The sequence below is a fragment of the Marmota monax genome, unplaced genomic scaffold (assembly GCF_021218885.2).
Source record: "Marmota monax isolate L192 unplaced genomic scaffold, Marmota_monax_Labrador192_F-V1.1 WCK01_AAM20220418_F8-fsc00029, whole genome shotgun sequence".
Lineage (NCBI taxonomy): Eukaryota > Metazoa > Chordata > Mammalia > Rodentia > Sciuridae > Marmota > Marmota monax.
In genome coordinates, this window is record NW_026693024.1 from 1307598 (window position 1) to 1321315 (window position 13718).

Sequence of the window (13718 nt, forward strand, 5' to 3'; positions counted from 1 at the left end):
GAGGAAGAGAGAGAAATACCTTGCCCCTCTCTCTGCATTATATCCCTACTATTCCTGTGCTAGGCAGAAGATGATTAAGGGTAAAGTGTGAAGTTGAATGAATGCATACATCATTTTTTATGCATTGACTTAAGAGAAGTATATTGACACTTCATCTGAAAACATAGTAAGTCACTTTGCCTTAGTAAAGTCTGCATGATGTAAAGGTTAGACCATGGACTTTGGCAATGGATGGGTCTTTCTGATCACTCTTCAGGTTCATCCTAAGCAAGCAAGGCACTTAACCTCTTTGAGCTGTCTTCTTCTCCTTCTTCTTTTCATTTTGTGGAGCTGAAGATTGAAACCAGGGCCTCCCACATGCCAGTCATCTATTCTACCACTGAACTACTCCCCCAGTCCTTCTCACATTTTTAAATGAGAATATAGTACCTACCTGAAAGAACTGTGAAGATTAAATGAGATCATGAATATGAAGTGCTTAGTAGACAGCATGACTCATAGTTGGCACTGAAAATAATGGGTATTGTTTTTCTTATACAGGCATTTCACCCAGGAGAAAGTACTGAGTGATAAAGCATTAAGTGGGAAATAATGATAGAGAAGTCCATTGTCACTCCCAGAATGATGAGGAATATGGCTGGATACTAATAAAAGCAACATGTCATTTGTGCATGCTGATTTCCCTATTCTGCGAGCTGTGAAATTGGTTTCCTTAGAGATAGGGTGGTTATTAGCTATCAGTAAAAATAAGCACACTGCTGAGAATTTATAGGAAAATGCATTTAATGAAGTGCCATCTGAGCCACCCACACTGTGATCAAAAATTCTGGCAACAAAGGGGTTATTGTTGCCAAGTTCCTGCCAAATGTTATTTTCCTAAGTTAGCGTGTGTTGTTTTCTGTTTTGGTATTTTTTCTGGCCAAGACCTGAACAAAGAGTCCCAGATGGCAACCTGGAGTGAGAAAGCACCCAAAGTCTTCAGACCAGAAGTCTCCCCAAGCCCAAAAAATGGTAAAAGGAGGTGGACAGCACAGGCAAATGTAAAATGAGAAATAATGGTGATGGAACCTTAGTGTAAAATATTCAAGGATGTTAACTTGGATGTTCTCCATCTTTGTACCCTCACTCAACAAAGAATGCCATGCTGGGGCTGTGCTAAGTACCAGGTTCTCACTAAGTGCTGGCTGAACTGAACTGGACTGATCCCTAGAGAAGACAATAAGTCACAATAACAGTGTAAACAGCACCAATGGAGTGCTTCTGGATGTTTCAGTACTGTGGTAAGCACTTCATGGGTATTTTCAGATTTAATTCTTACAATGATTTAATGACCACTTCTTTCATCCCCAATTTTTAGACACTGAAACTCAGACTCAAAATGGTTATGGAGTTTCTGTGTTATCACAGAGCTGGCTAGTCACAGAACTGGACTCGATATTAGATCTGTCTTGACTTCAGAGGTCATATTCTGACTCTGCTCTGAGAAATTGGGGCAAAGTTCCACCTTTACAGGGATAGACTACTAAAAAAACAAAAAGAAAAAAGAAAAAGGAGGAAGAGGAGGAGGGGGAGGAGAGAAAAGAAAAGAAAAACAAAACAATATATAGGATTAAGCTTGCCCAGTACAGAAATTCTGGCCAACATAAAAATATAGGTCACAAAACTCAAGGAGATACTATGTTGGGAAATCACAGGGCATTCTATATAAAAAAATGTCACTGTCATGAGGTTAAAAATAACATTACAAAAAGTCATCAAAGGTTAAGTGTGTAACTCGCTTTCCTTGTTTCCACTAGAGAAGCAGAGTTTGCATGTGTATGGTTGCACAGCCTCATGTCACCTTGTGTAGAAATTCGTACACCCTCTTTCTCCTTAGCTAGTAGAAAAATGTGGATGTGCAAGTTGCAAGTATAAATGTGAAAACAGTTTAGTTGTTCATTTTTCTCCTAGATATCAGATAAAATGACAGACAATGTCACAGGTCATGTTTTCACAACTCTTTCGGATTAGGAACAAATGGGGCACAGATATGGAAAATATTTAAGTACAGGTTACAAGTGCAGTCTTGTCTCCTTGGAGTGATCTGCCTCCATCTCAGAATCTCTATTGTCACCCGTGACCTACCAACTGAAAGCTAGAGTTATTTACTCCTAAGTATCTGTACTGAGCTGCAAAACCAGATGTCCAATCAGCTTCCAGACAACTCCAGTGACAGACTGTAAATAGCTCAAATACAATGTCCAAAATAGACCTCATCATCTTGTAGTCCAGATATGTTTTTTCTTTGCTTTTACCTACTCCAGTGAAGAGCTCAGGTATTCTCAACAGCCATTAGTGCTAAGACCCAGGGTCTATTTGAATTCCTCTCTCTTTCTCCATTTACAACCAAGATCTGTCAATTCCACTTTGCATACTTCTTGATTTTGCATCTCTTTCTTTCCCTCTTTCTCTCTCTCTCTCAAACCAATCCCATAGTCATTCCCTCTCTAGTCTTGTTCTATACCCACTCTCTATACGGCACTTAGCATGATCTTTATGAAATCTAATCTGTTCCTATCACCTCATTGACAGAAAGTTTTTACTTTTTCTCAAGATATTCTGTACCAATTCTCAAAATCTTCAGGTACCACATAACATCCTTCCTGATCTGTTCACCATCCTGCCTGTCCATTCTTTACCCTTGTTGTTATTACCTGTCCTTCTACAATCTAATCAAACCAAAATTCAAATGGTCTATACTCTCATCTCTGACTTTTCTAAAGCCTGCCTTTAAAATAATCTTTCTATACCATTTTTTTTTTGCCTGCTAACTCCTCCATACTCCTATCTCAGTAGAATCTCTTTGTGGAAACTTAGACTTAGCATCCAAATTCTGTCCTCTCGTAGTAGCCTGTGCTTACTTCAGTCATGATACTTACCACGTTGTATTATGATCATCTTCTCAAATTAGGCACATAGACGCCTAAAGAACAAAGATGTATTACATTCATATTTGCATTTATATCATCCAAAATAGTCTATAATAGCTGGTTAATAAAAGTTTGTGAAACAAATTAATTTTGAAAAATGAAAGAGAAGCAAAGAGGAACTCTGTATAACGGGAAGAAGTGACTTGAAGATAGATTTTAGCAATTAGGAGACAAAGATGGTCTATTGCATTTCCAGAATCCCAGACTTCAACAGGAAACTAGGAGACATAATGGGTAGAGTTACCTCCAGGACATAAACAAAGTCAAAACTGAAGTATATAATTGCCTAAATGAACCATAGAATCATCAGCTGAAGCTCAAATTAATTCACAGTACCCCAAATCAAATAGTGTCTGTCATAAAGCCTTGTAAGAGATGGACATATCTTCACTGGGCTCTGAAGACCGTCCTTGACAAAACCATATAGTGACACTAGCCTTATAGAATCTTCTTCAGCACAGAACCCCTTCAATCATGGAAGAAATCATAATAAAAATAATAATCATGAAACATAGGTATATGAGGCACAGATAGATGAATGGATAGGTAGGTAGCTGGGTGGACGGATGGATGGATGGATGAACTAATGGATGTCTGGATGGATAGATGGACAGGCGGATAGACCAACCACACCTCTTAGCTGGTAAAGATGCATCAGTGGAAGGATGCAACAGATTCAGGCAAAATGTTTGGACATTTGAAGATGTAAGTTTATGGACTGCCAGAGGAGTTGGTTTACTCCTAAAAGAATGCAATGGTCTGATCCCATAAATGGTAATGTCTGTGGAAGACCAGCCTTCTGGTGTAAAAGCCAGGAAGAGAAGAGAAAAACTAGACAAGAACTGAGCAAGGGAAGAGAAAAACAGAAGATGGGGAAAGGGAGGGCTCCAAGCAGTAGCAGCAAGAGTGTGGGCCACCGACAACACCAAAGCAGAGAGAAAGACACACTCACATCGAAATTGGAAATGAGAATACATCCGTACCAAAGATATGGAAGTGAAAACAGCACAAAACCCAGGCCTTGCACTTCCGGCCACCGTGGAGTAACCGGGATCATATTTACCCTCCCTCCTGCCTTAAATAATAACAATAAAAAATGGAACAATGATTTTCAGACACTAACCACAGGCAGCTCAGGACAGGCATTCCTGAGAGGGAGGCAAGAAACAGGGTGATCCCTAGGAAGGTCCTGGCTGACAGAATAGAGAGAGACTTCATTTAAGTAACAGAACAAGAAGAGGAAACTTCCGCAAAGCCTGGCAGTCTCCCCGAGTCAAGCACACATCATTGAGAATTCAGGGATGTCAAAGTGGCTATGGTTGCCCAGGAGAGTAGTGGATTTCTGTGTATGATTCTCTGTAACTCACAGAGAAGAGAAAGCGACAGAGAGATTTACACAGAGGGAGACTCCAGAGGTCCAGAGAAGAAGGGTAGGAAGCCCTCTGTTCTGGTTGAGTACCAGTCAGTGCATGGAAGGGAAGAAACTGCTCGAGGTGGGAGGGGGAAGCACTAGAAATGAGCATGAAGAAGAAATTTCTTGGATTCCATGTGGCAAGGAATAGTTGAAGTTCCCAGAGCCCGAGTGGAAATACCTAGGGCACTGAGTTTACCTGAGAAAGGGGAAAATATCCCTCAACTAAAGGCTGGCTTGGTACCACCTGAACCAAGGTTGAAAGCCATCTTCAAAAATACCAACTGTTTTGTGCTCCAGAACAAAGCCTAAGACTGTTTAAAGGAATACAAAGATTCTCAGCAGGCAACAGATACAAATTACAATGTGTAGTCATCCGCTCAAAAATTACTAGATATGCAAAGTAGCAGAAAAATATAATCCATAATGAGTGGGGAATAGATCGATATAAATAGGCCCAGAAATGCCAGAGATGAAAAAATTAGAAAAGAAAAAAGGTGTTGAAACAGTGAAAACCACTTTCTGCATTTTCAAGAAGGCAGAGAAAAGTATTATCCCAAAAGTATTCAAAAATAGCCATGCATTTGGAAAACGAACACCTCAAAGCTTGAGGTATCTCTATAATGCATACAAAGTAATCATCAATATCTACCTTCATCATCTGGAGTGACCATACCATTTATCATCCAAACAAGCAATTTTGAAAGTGAAATGGGAACTAGTAACAATTATCTTGAGATCCCAAGCACAAACAGATTATTCAGGGAATTTGTGATATATGATGGGCCAGTGTTTTCTCCCAAAAGCACAGCCATAGTAAACTAGGAGCAAGGAGGTATGTAGTTTATGACCATAATAAACAACTCACACTGTAAAGTTTGAGTACTTAAAGTGATGACCTTTAACTTTTTGGACCTATCAGCCACCGCCCGCCCCCCCCAACTCTCCCCATTTGCTCCATGGTCAACTTTAACCTCTCTCCACTGTGCTGTGTCTGATTCTTCCACTGAAAGTCTCAGGCTCAGACTGAACCATCCTTTCCTTGATAATAGCTACTTGACCCAAATCTCTATCCTGTAGAACCATGCTGTCTACTGCACAATGGGAGCTAAGAAAAGAGTTGTGTAAAAGTGTTCTCTCCTTCCTTGGGCTATATCTTCAGTCAGTGACTATGAAAATTAAAATGTCAGGCACCCTCTGAGGGCAGGTGAAGCTGGCTTTTATGGACACCCTTTAGTTAGATCAAACTAAAGTTTGCCTAAGTATTAGCAAATCCCCTACCAGGTGGAACTGTAAATATGCTAAATTATTTGCCCAAGTGAATCAAAATACTAGTGGTTGCCAAAGAGAAAGATGATCTCTTGCAAGGTAAGAAAACAGCTTCGTGAAACATAAAGTTCCAATCCAGTGGTGAGAAACTTCAATCCAAGAGTATTGAGTTAAAGACACTAACTGTGCTGGGAACTGGAGTGTCTCCTTATATCAATGAGTCTCTGTTGCTGTGAATAATGAGATTGTCACAGATTCCAACTTCATGTTACAGCCTGATGGAAATCCAACCTAAACCTGTCCTGGAGTATGTAATAAACCAGAGGAGCCTGGAGCTCAGTTGTCACCACCTTTTCATATACAGGCATCTTGATTTTAAAAAATTATAAGCTAGACTTTCGTAAAGGCTCCAGATAAAACATCAAAAGGAAGGAGTAAAGACATCTTTATTTCAGAGAAAGGGGAGGTCCAAGGTTGGAGGATCAGGCTGTAATATCATGTGAAAGAGGTTCATTCCCGAGGCATGGGACAAAGGCTGGCCAAAGATGAAGCTTGTCCCAAATGAAGGGACCTTTCCTATTTTGGAAAGAGATTGCACTGAATTGACCGCGTGTAAAAACAAGCCTCTTCCTTTCACTTCTGAGTCTTGTCTTCAGACACAAGCCTGTCCCTGCATGTGGGGAAAAACTGAGTACCTTGAGCTCAGGTATAAATCTGAATACTGTGGAAAATGGCCAGAAAGTGGCACCTTATCTGCTACTGATGGTACTCTGGATCCCTCTGTTCCTCCCTGGAATGACAGCTAGAAAAACACATGGTGCATCTATATCCACAAGGCAATATTCAAGTACCTAGTAACTGATGCAGGGAGAAAAAAGGACAGGCTTGTTAGCCTCACTCGTGGTAGGGAAAAACTGATAAACATCAACCTTGAAGATAAGAGAAAAACATACACTGACAGGGACTTAATGGCCTTCAAATACCTGGGCATTTAAATTAAAAGAATTTTGTAAAATTTCTAATTAACAAATAAATGTTGTACATGAAGGCTGGGTTATGGAGAAGACAAATGGTTGGATTTAGTTGATCTTCAATGGGATCAATTTTTTATTTCCTCTACTTTTGCTTACTGAAAGCTGGAGAGAGAAGCAAGGTAAATGCTATCCAGGGTGTCTGCCTGCCTATCTTGAACAATGTTCATCAGACTTCAAGACTGAATAGAAAGCTATATCCCTGGGACCCAAAGCTACTCTATGCAGGGCTGGGACAACCCATCCAGTTGAATAAGCCCTCTCACATACACTGCCCTTTACTTTGGTACTCAGAACTTGGTCTTTAAAAGATTCAGATATCCATGCTTCTCCAGTTAGAATGGGGTTTATCCCTGCCTAGAGATACGCAGAGGGATATCAGGATATTTAAATCTATGTAAACTTAGAACATTATTTCTGAGTAATAGTTTCACTAGAAGATTTAGAAGAAGAGTTAAAATTTTTTTCTGCTGAAGAGCAAATCCAATGAGTTTACTATTAAAATATGGATGACTTATATGATTATATCTCATTTGCAAGAAAATTGAATATGGAATATGAGATTGCATTGCATTTTACTTGTGGTGAGTCTTTAGGGCCTCAGCTCCAGCCCTCTTGCAGCCCTAGCTTTCTTTCAACCTAGAACTCTGATACACATTGGTGGAACTAGGAAAAGCCTGGATAGCACCTATTTTGTTCGTTGGTTCATTGGTCTTTTTCTTTGTAATGCTTGGAGAAATTCATGAGAACCAAGTATCAGAATAGTGGCTAGTTACAGACGAGAAGTGTCCATCTATATAGGTGTTATCAATTGTGTACCATAGGATATCACAGTTAAGGTGTGGAAATGTTTCAATATCAACATCAAAAAATCCAAGACAAGGAAATCCTGACTCTGAATGCTCCTCAGTTTACCTGATTAGCTGTGAGTGTGTGGAGCAGGGCAGGCCCTTCAGGATGGCAGAGAACAATCAGGTGAAGCTTCTTCCCCAGGGCCCAGGGCAAGTAGAACTAGCAGGTGCACCTCAAGAGCTGCTGCCTGGGGTTGTTTCCCCAGGACACCCAGGTCCTCCAGCAGGTATGAGGACTGTCATGGACAAGCAGGACCCAAGTCTGCCCAGAGCCTGTCTGAGCCTGCCACTGTACAATCCTGCCAGCCTCCATGTTGGGGGACACATTCCTGACCTGGAAGCAATCTCCTTGTGTTACTTTATCAACTTCTTCCCAAGATTGTTTCTTTGGATATAAATTCTGAAAGAACAAATGTTAACCCATGACTATAGGAAATCCTCCACCTGGCTAAGATAGAGGGAGACCAAGGGTTTTGTTTTTCCATCTTCCATTCACATGTGTACCTGTGTCTGTGTAACTCTCCCCGTGTCTATTACAAATACTGTGTTTATATATGAAATCATCATTAATCTCTTACATATTGTTCTTCTTTTCCTTTAGCAAAAGGTAGGTGTGTGTGTGTGTGTGTGTGTGTGTACAACACTGTCCAAAAAGACATTTAGGTAGCATTTACTCTATGCGAGTTCTAAAAGAAGAACACAGAGTATAAAAGTCCAACTCGTTCACAAACAATGCCTCCCCTCTGTGAATCATGCTGTTCTCTACATGTGCACAACTAACTCTTCTACCTCCTTCAAATCTTTGTTCAAAGATCGGTTCTCTACAATTTCCATCCTCCTGCTTTGCTTTTTATTTTCCCACAACACTACTAACCATTAAATGTAACATTCAAATGGATATTTCCTCAGAATCCACAGGTTCCACATTCTGGATTCAACCAAAAATAGTTTCAAAAAAATTGCCTCTTGGGCTGGGGAGATAGCTCAGTTAAAAAAAAAATTGCCTCTTTTCTGAACATGTGTAGACTTTTTTCTTGACATTATTTCATACACAATACAGTATGACATCTACTCACATGGCATTTACATTGCATTAGGTGATATAAGTCATCTAGAGATGATTTAAAGTAAGTGGGAGTGCTATGGCTTGGATTAAGCATCACAAAAGGCCCATGTAGTAAGGCTATGGTGCTATTAGGAAGTGTTGGAACCTTTAGGAGGTGGGGCCTAGGGGAAGGAGGGTGGGTCACTGGGGGCTTGTCCTTGAAGGGGATACTGAGACTTCAGCCCTTTCCTCTCTTTGCTCTGAGACTGCCATGGGGTGAGCATCTTCCTCCGCAGTGCACTTCTACCATAATGTTCAGCCTTGCCATAGGCTCAAATGCAACAGGATTAATAGACCATAGATGGGAATATTCAAAACTGTGATCTCAAAATAAACTTTCATTTTTATAAGTTGATTATCTCAGACATTTAATTATAGTAATAGAAAGCTAACTAGTACAGGTAGGGTGTTCATAGGTTCTATGCAAAGACTATGTCATCTTATGTAAGGGACTTGGGCATTCTTGAATTTTGATATCCAGAGAGATGTTCTAGAACCAATTTTCAGTGAATACCAAAGGACAGTTGTACTATAATATGCACTAATTTAATTTGGCTGTTGTTCATTGCTTGGTTCCTTTCACTGGAATATATATTCCATGAAGGGAGAGTTCTTTATTTTGTTCATTGACTGATCTGCTAACCACCTAGAACAGGGTTCTAAGCTCATAGTAGATATTCCATAAAAAACTGTAGAAAAATTAAATGTATATGCTACTTTTCCTAATTATATTCCATAGCTAGGAATTTAGATGAAAACCAATGGTCTCTTCTTTTTGTATTTATTTTCATTAGTTATACATGATAACAGAATGCATTTTGATTTATTGTACACAAATGGAACACAACTTTTCTTTTCTCTGGTCGTACACAATGTAGAGTCACACCATATGAACAGTCATACCTGTGCCTAGGATAATGATGTTCATCTCATTCCACCTCTTCCCTCCCCCATACCCCCCTTCCCTTCCTCCCCTTTGCCAAATCAAAGTTCCTCCATTCTCCCCCCCACCCTCCTGCATTCTGGATATGCATCCACTTATCAGAGAGAATATTCAGCCTTTGTTTTTTGGGGATTGCCTTACTTTGCTTAGCATGATATTCTCCAACTCCATCCATTAACCTACAAATGCCATAATTTTATTCTCTTTTAATGCTGAGTAATATTCCATGGTATATACATATACCACAATTTTTTTATCCATTCATCTGTTGGAGGGCATCTAGGTTGCTTTCACAGTTTATCTATGAATTGAGCTGCTATGAACATTAATGTGGCTGTGCCACTATAGTATGCTGTTTTTATGTTCTTTGGGTATAGACTGAGAAGAGAGATATATCTGGGTCAAATATTGTTCCGGGCATTTCTGGAGATATCTGAGGTCATCTAAGTTTTTTAAGGAATCTCCATACTGCATTCCATATTGACTGTACCAATTTGCAGTGCCACGGGCAATGTATGAGTATACCTTTTCTACACATCCTCACCAACACTTATTGTTGCTTGTATTCTTAATAATTGCCATTCTGACTGGAGTGGGATGAAATCTTGGATTGGTTTTGATTTGCATTTCTCTAATTACTAGAGAAGTTGAATATTTTTTTCATGTATTTCTTGATCGATTGTATATCTTCTTCAAAGAAGTATCTGTTTGGTTCCTTATCCCATTTATTGAACCAAAGGTCTATTCTGCCATCCTACTTTTAGTAGAAATAAATGGGAATGCTGTAAATAAGGAGAATATGAGCAGCTAGTTTGAAGGAAGGAAAAAAAAAAACAAGATTTCATGTTTATATCAACAAATGCTAAGAAATCTGGTAACTTTTTTAGTTGGTGGAGCCCAACATTTTTTCCACATTCCTTAACTTATCCTAGTAGGAAGCCTCCAGCTTTTTTATTAGCCATGAAACAATATCATCAACTTACAGCTATATATTTTCTTTCATCCAGCCCTGATGAGGTAGTTTCCCATCTGGCTGGACTAGGGGCTTAGGTAAAAGTAAGTTGACCAAGATTCAGTGACGATTAGACTAAATTTGTACTTCATCAGAGGGAAATACCTGAGGAGTCATAAGAGAAGTTTCTTCCACAGGTTTTTGTCATCAGTAGTGACAATCCTAGGTCAGATACAAGTCCCATGGACAAGACTCTGGACCTAAGGAGAAGATGTATAAATGCTAGCACTGGTTTCCTCAATAACTGACCTTGGGGCTGCTAGGAATACCAGAACCCTGAGGAGGTACTACTTACCTCATCTGTAAACTGATGGGGTTGGAGTGGATCATCCCTAAGTTCCTTTTAACTCTGACATAAAGTTGTTCCGGGCATTTCTGGAGATATCTAAGGTCATCTGTGCTGGCGTGGAAGTTGCTAATCCTCCTTTCAAATGTTAGGCTAGGTGAACTCTCAGTTGGATTAACCAGAACCATTACTGGTGGAGAAGCCCAGGTTGAGATGTAGAGAAAACCTACCAAAAATATAAGACACAGCCTGCCTCCATATACTGTTGATGTCTTTGAAGTCCCCAGTATTGCTTACCAATGCCCAAAGATGGTCCAGGAGCCATATACCAGTGAGGGGGTCAAACAAGATCCTTCAATGGACAGCTCCTCAGTTCTATCTTCAGGGAATGAGAGATCATACAACTTCTCATAACTCCTTCTCAGAGTATTCTGGTTGGCCAGCCAAATAGATGTCTGCTCCTAGGACAGGAAGGTACAAGAGGATGAGCCAGAGCCTTGGAAGAAATCTACTCAGGAATTAGACTTGATTCATGATTTGACCTTAAAAATAGCCAACCACATTCAGACTAAAAAAGAAAGAGAAGTTATGCCCCTCAGATACAAACAACTCTTATAAAGGTAGAAAATCAAAGACAGAATGATATTGGAGTAAGATCTTGAAATTAGAAGGAAAATAGGTTATTTAAAAAAGGCCTCTGTTATGGTTTATATAGAAGGTATCCCTCAAAAGCTCACGTGTAAGACAATGCAAGAAAGTTTAGAGATTAAATGATTGTATTATGAAAGCTTTAACCTAATTAATCCATTAATCCACTGATGTGATTAGCCGGGTGGTAACCATAGGCAGCTAGGATGTAGCTGGAGGAGGTAGGTCATTGGGGGTGTGCCTTTGGGGCTTACATTCTGTCTAGGGTGAGGAGAGCTCTCGTCTTCCTGGCTCCATGTCCTGAGCTGCTTTCCTCTGCCACACCCTTCCACCATGATGTTCTGCTCACCTTAAGCACAGAGCAGTGAAGCCAACCATCTGTGAACTGAGACATCTGAAACCTACAAATAAACTTTTTTCTTTAAAATTTTTATTGACAGGTCTTTTGGTCACAGTGGAGAAAAAGCTGACTAAAACAGGTTCCATATATAATTCACATCATATACCAAAATAAATTTCAAATGAATTACAGAGTGACATGCTGAAAATTATCAACAAAAAAATTGGAAAGCAATATAGGTGGATACTCATCCAATCACACTGTTAAGAGACGGTGTTCCTAAACATAACTACAAAAGAAGTTATAATAAAGGAAAGACCAATATGTAAAATTTTACAAAAGTTTGAATTTCTCTCTATAAAAAGAGAGAAATTAAAAGATTATCCAAATTAAAAGATTAGCAATAAACTAGAAATAATTTAAAAACTATAATAGGCAAGTAGTTAAAATTCTCAATAAAAGGCTTTTAACAAATCAGATTGCTTATTACAGATTATGTGACTTTAGGTGGGTCATTTACTTTTATAAATTTGCCTTATTTTAATGAGGATAATTGAATGTACTTTAAAGGATTATGAGGATTTAAAGAGCTAATACATGAAATAATTAGCAAAGGAAAGGTCTACTAAATGTTGGCTGTCATTATTTCCATGAGTATTTTTACATTACTATTTATTATCATAATAAATAATACATAATAATATGATCATTAGTGTAATAAATTATTATCATTAAATGACACAACAGAATTAGGATAAAAAAACTTGGAAAGGCAATTGAAACCAGAAGAACACAAATGGCAAATATGAAATAGCACCTACTTATCAGCTATTGAATCAGGCACATTAAAACAATAATATTTTAAAATAATAGCATATGGAGTGTGGGAGAATTCTCATACCTTGTTCCAAAAGTATAAATTGGTATAATCTCCCTGGAGGGTGATCTGTCAAAATGAGTAAAACATATCAAAATGATATACAGCAATATTTATATATTTGACCTAATAATTCTACTACTGGAACTTTAAGGAAATAATCAGATATATAAAAAGTAAAGTTTATCAAGCATATTCATCATGATAGCAATATCAGAAACAAGTTTCAGCAAAAGAATGTTTGTTTCATCTATGCAATGGAATTCTATCTTGCATTGAAAATAAAATTGTGGAAATATATTTAGAGGCATGGGGAAATGTTCACAAAACTTGTTCAATGAAAAAAAACAGTGAGTTAAAAATATTTTCTATATTTTATTTCAGTTGTTAAAATTACAAATATTTTATAATGTATAGAAAGATATGTGCACATATAAATGTATACATTTATGCATATATGAAACCAAAATGAATATGCTGTTTATTTCTGGGTGGTAGAAATACTAATTACTTTATTTTTATTGATTTTTTTAAATAAATGACAGTGTAATGCATTACAATTCATATTAAACATATAGAGCACACTTTTTTCATAACTCTGGTTGTATATAAAGTATATTCACACCAATGCGTGTCTTCATATATGTACTTTGGACAATGATGTCCATCACATTCCACCATCAGTTCTAACCCCATACCCCCTCCATTCCCCTCCCACCCCTCTGCCCTATCTAGTGTTCATCTATTCCTCCCATGCTCCCCCTCCCTATCCCACTATAAATCAGTATCCTTATATCAGAGAAAACATTCAGCATTTGTTTTTTGGGGATTGGCTAACTTCACTTAGCATTATCTTCTCTAGCTCCATCCATTTACCTGAAAATGCCATGATTTTATTCTCTTTTATTGCTGAGTAACATTCCATTGTGTATATATGCCACATTTTTTTATCCATTCATCTACTGAAGGGCATCTA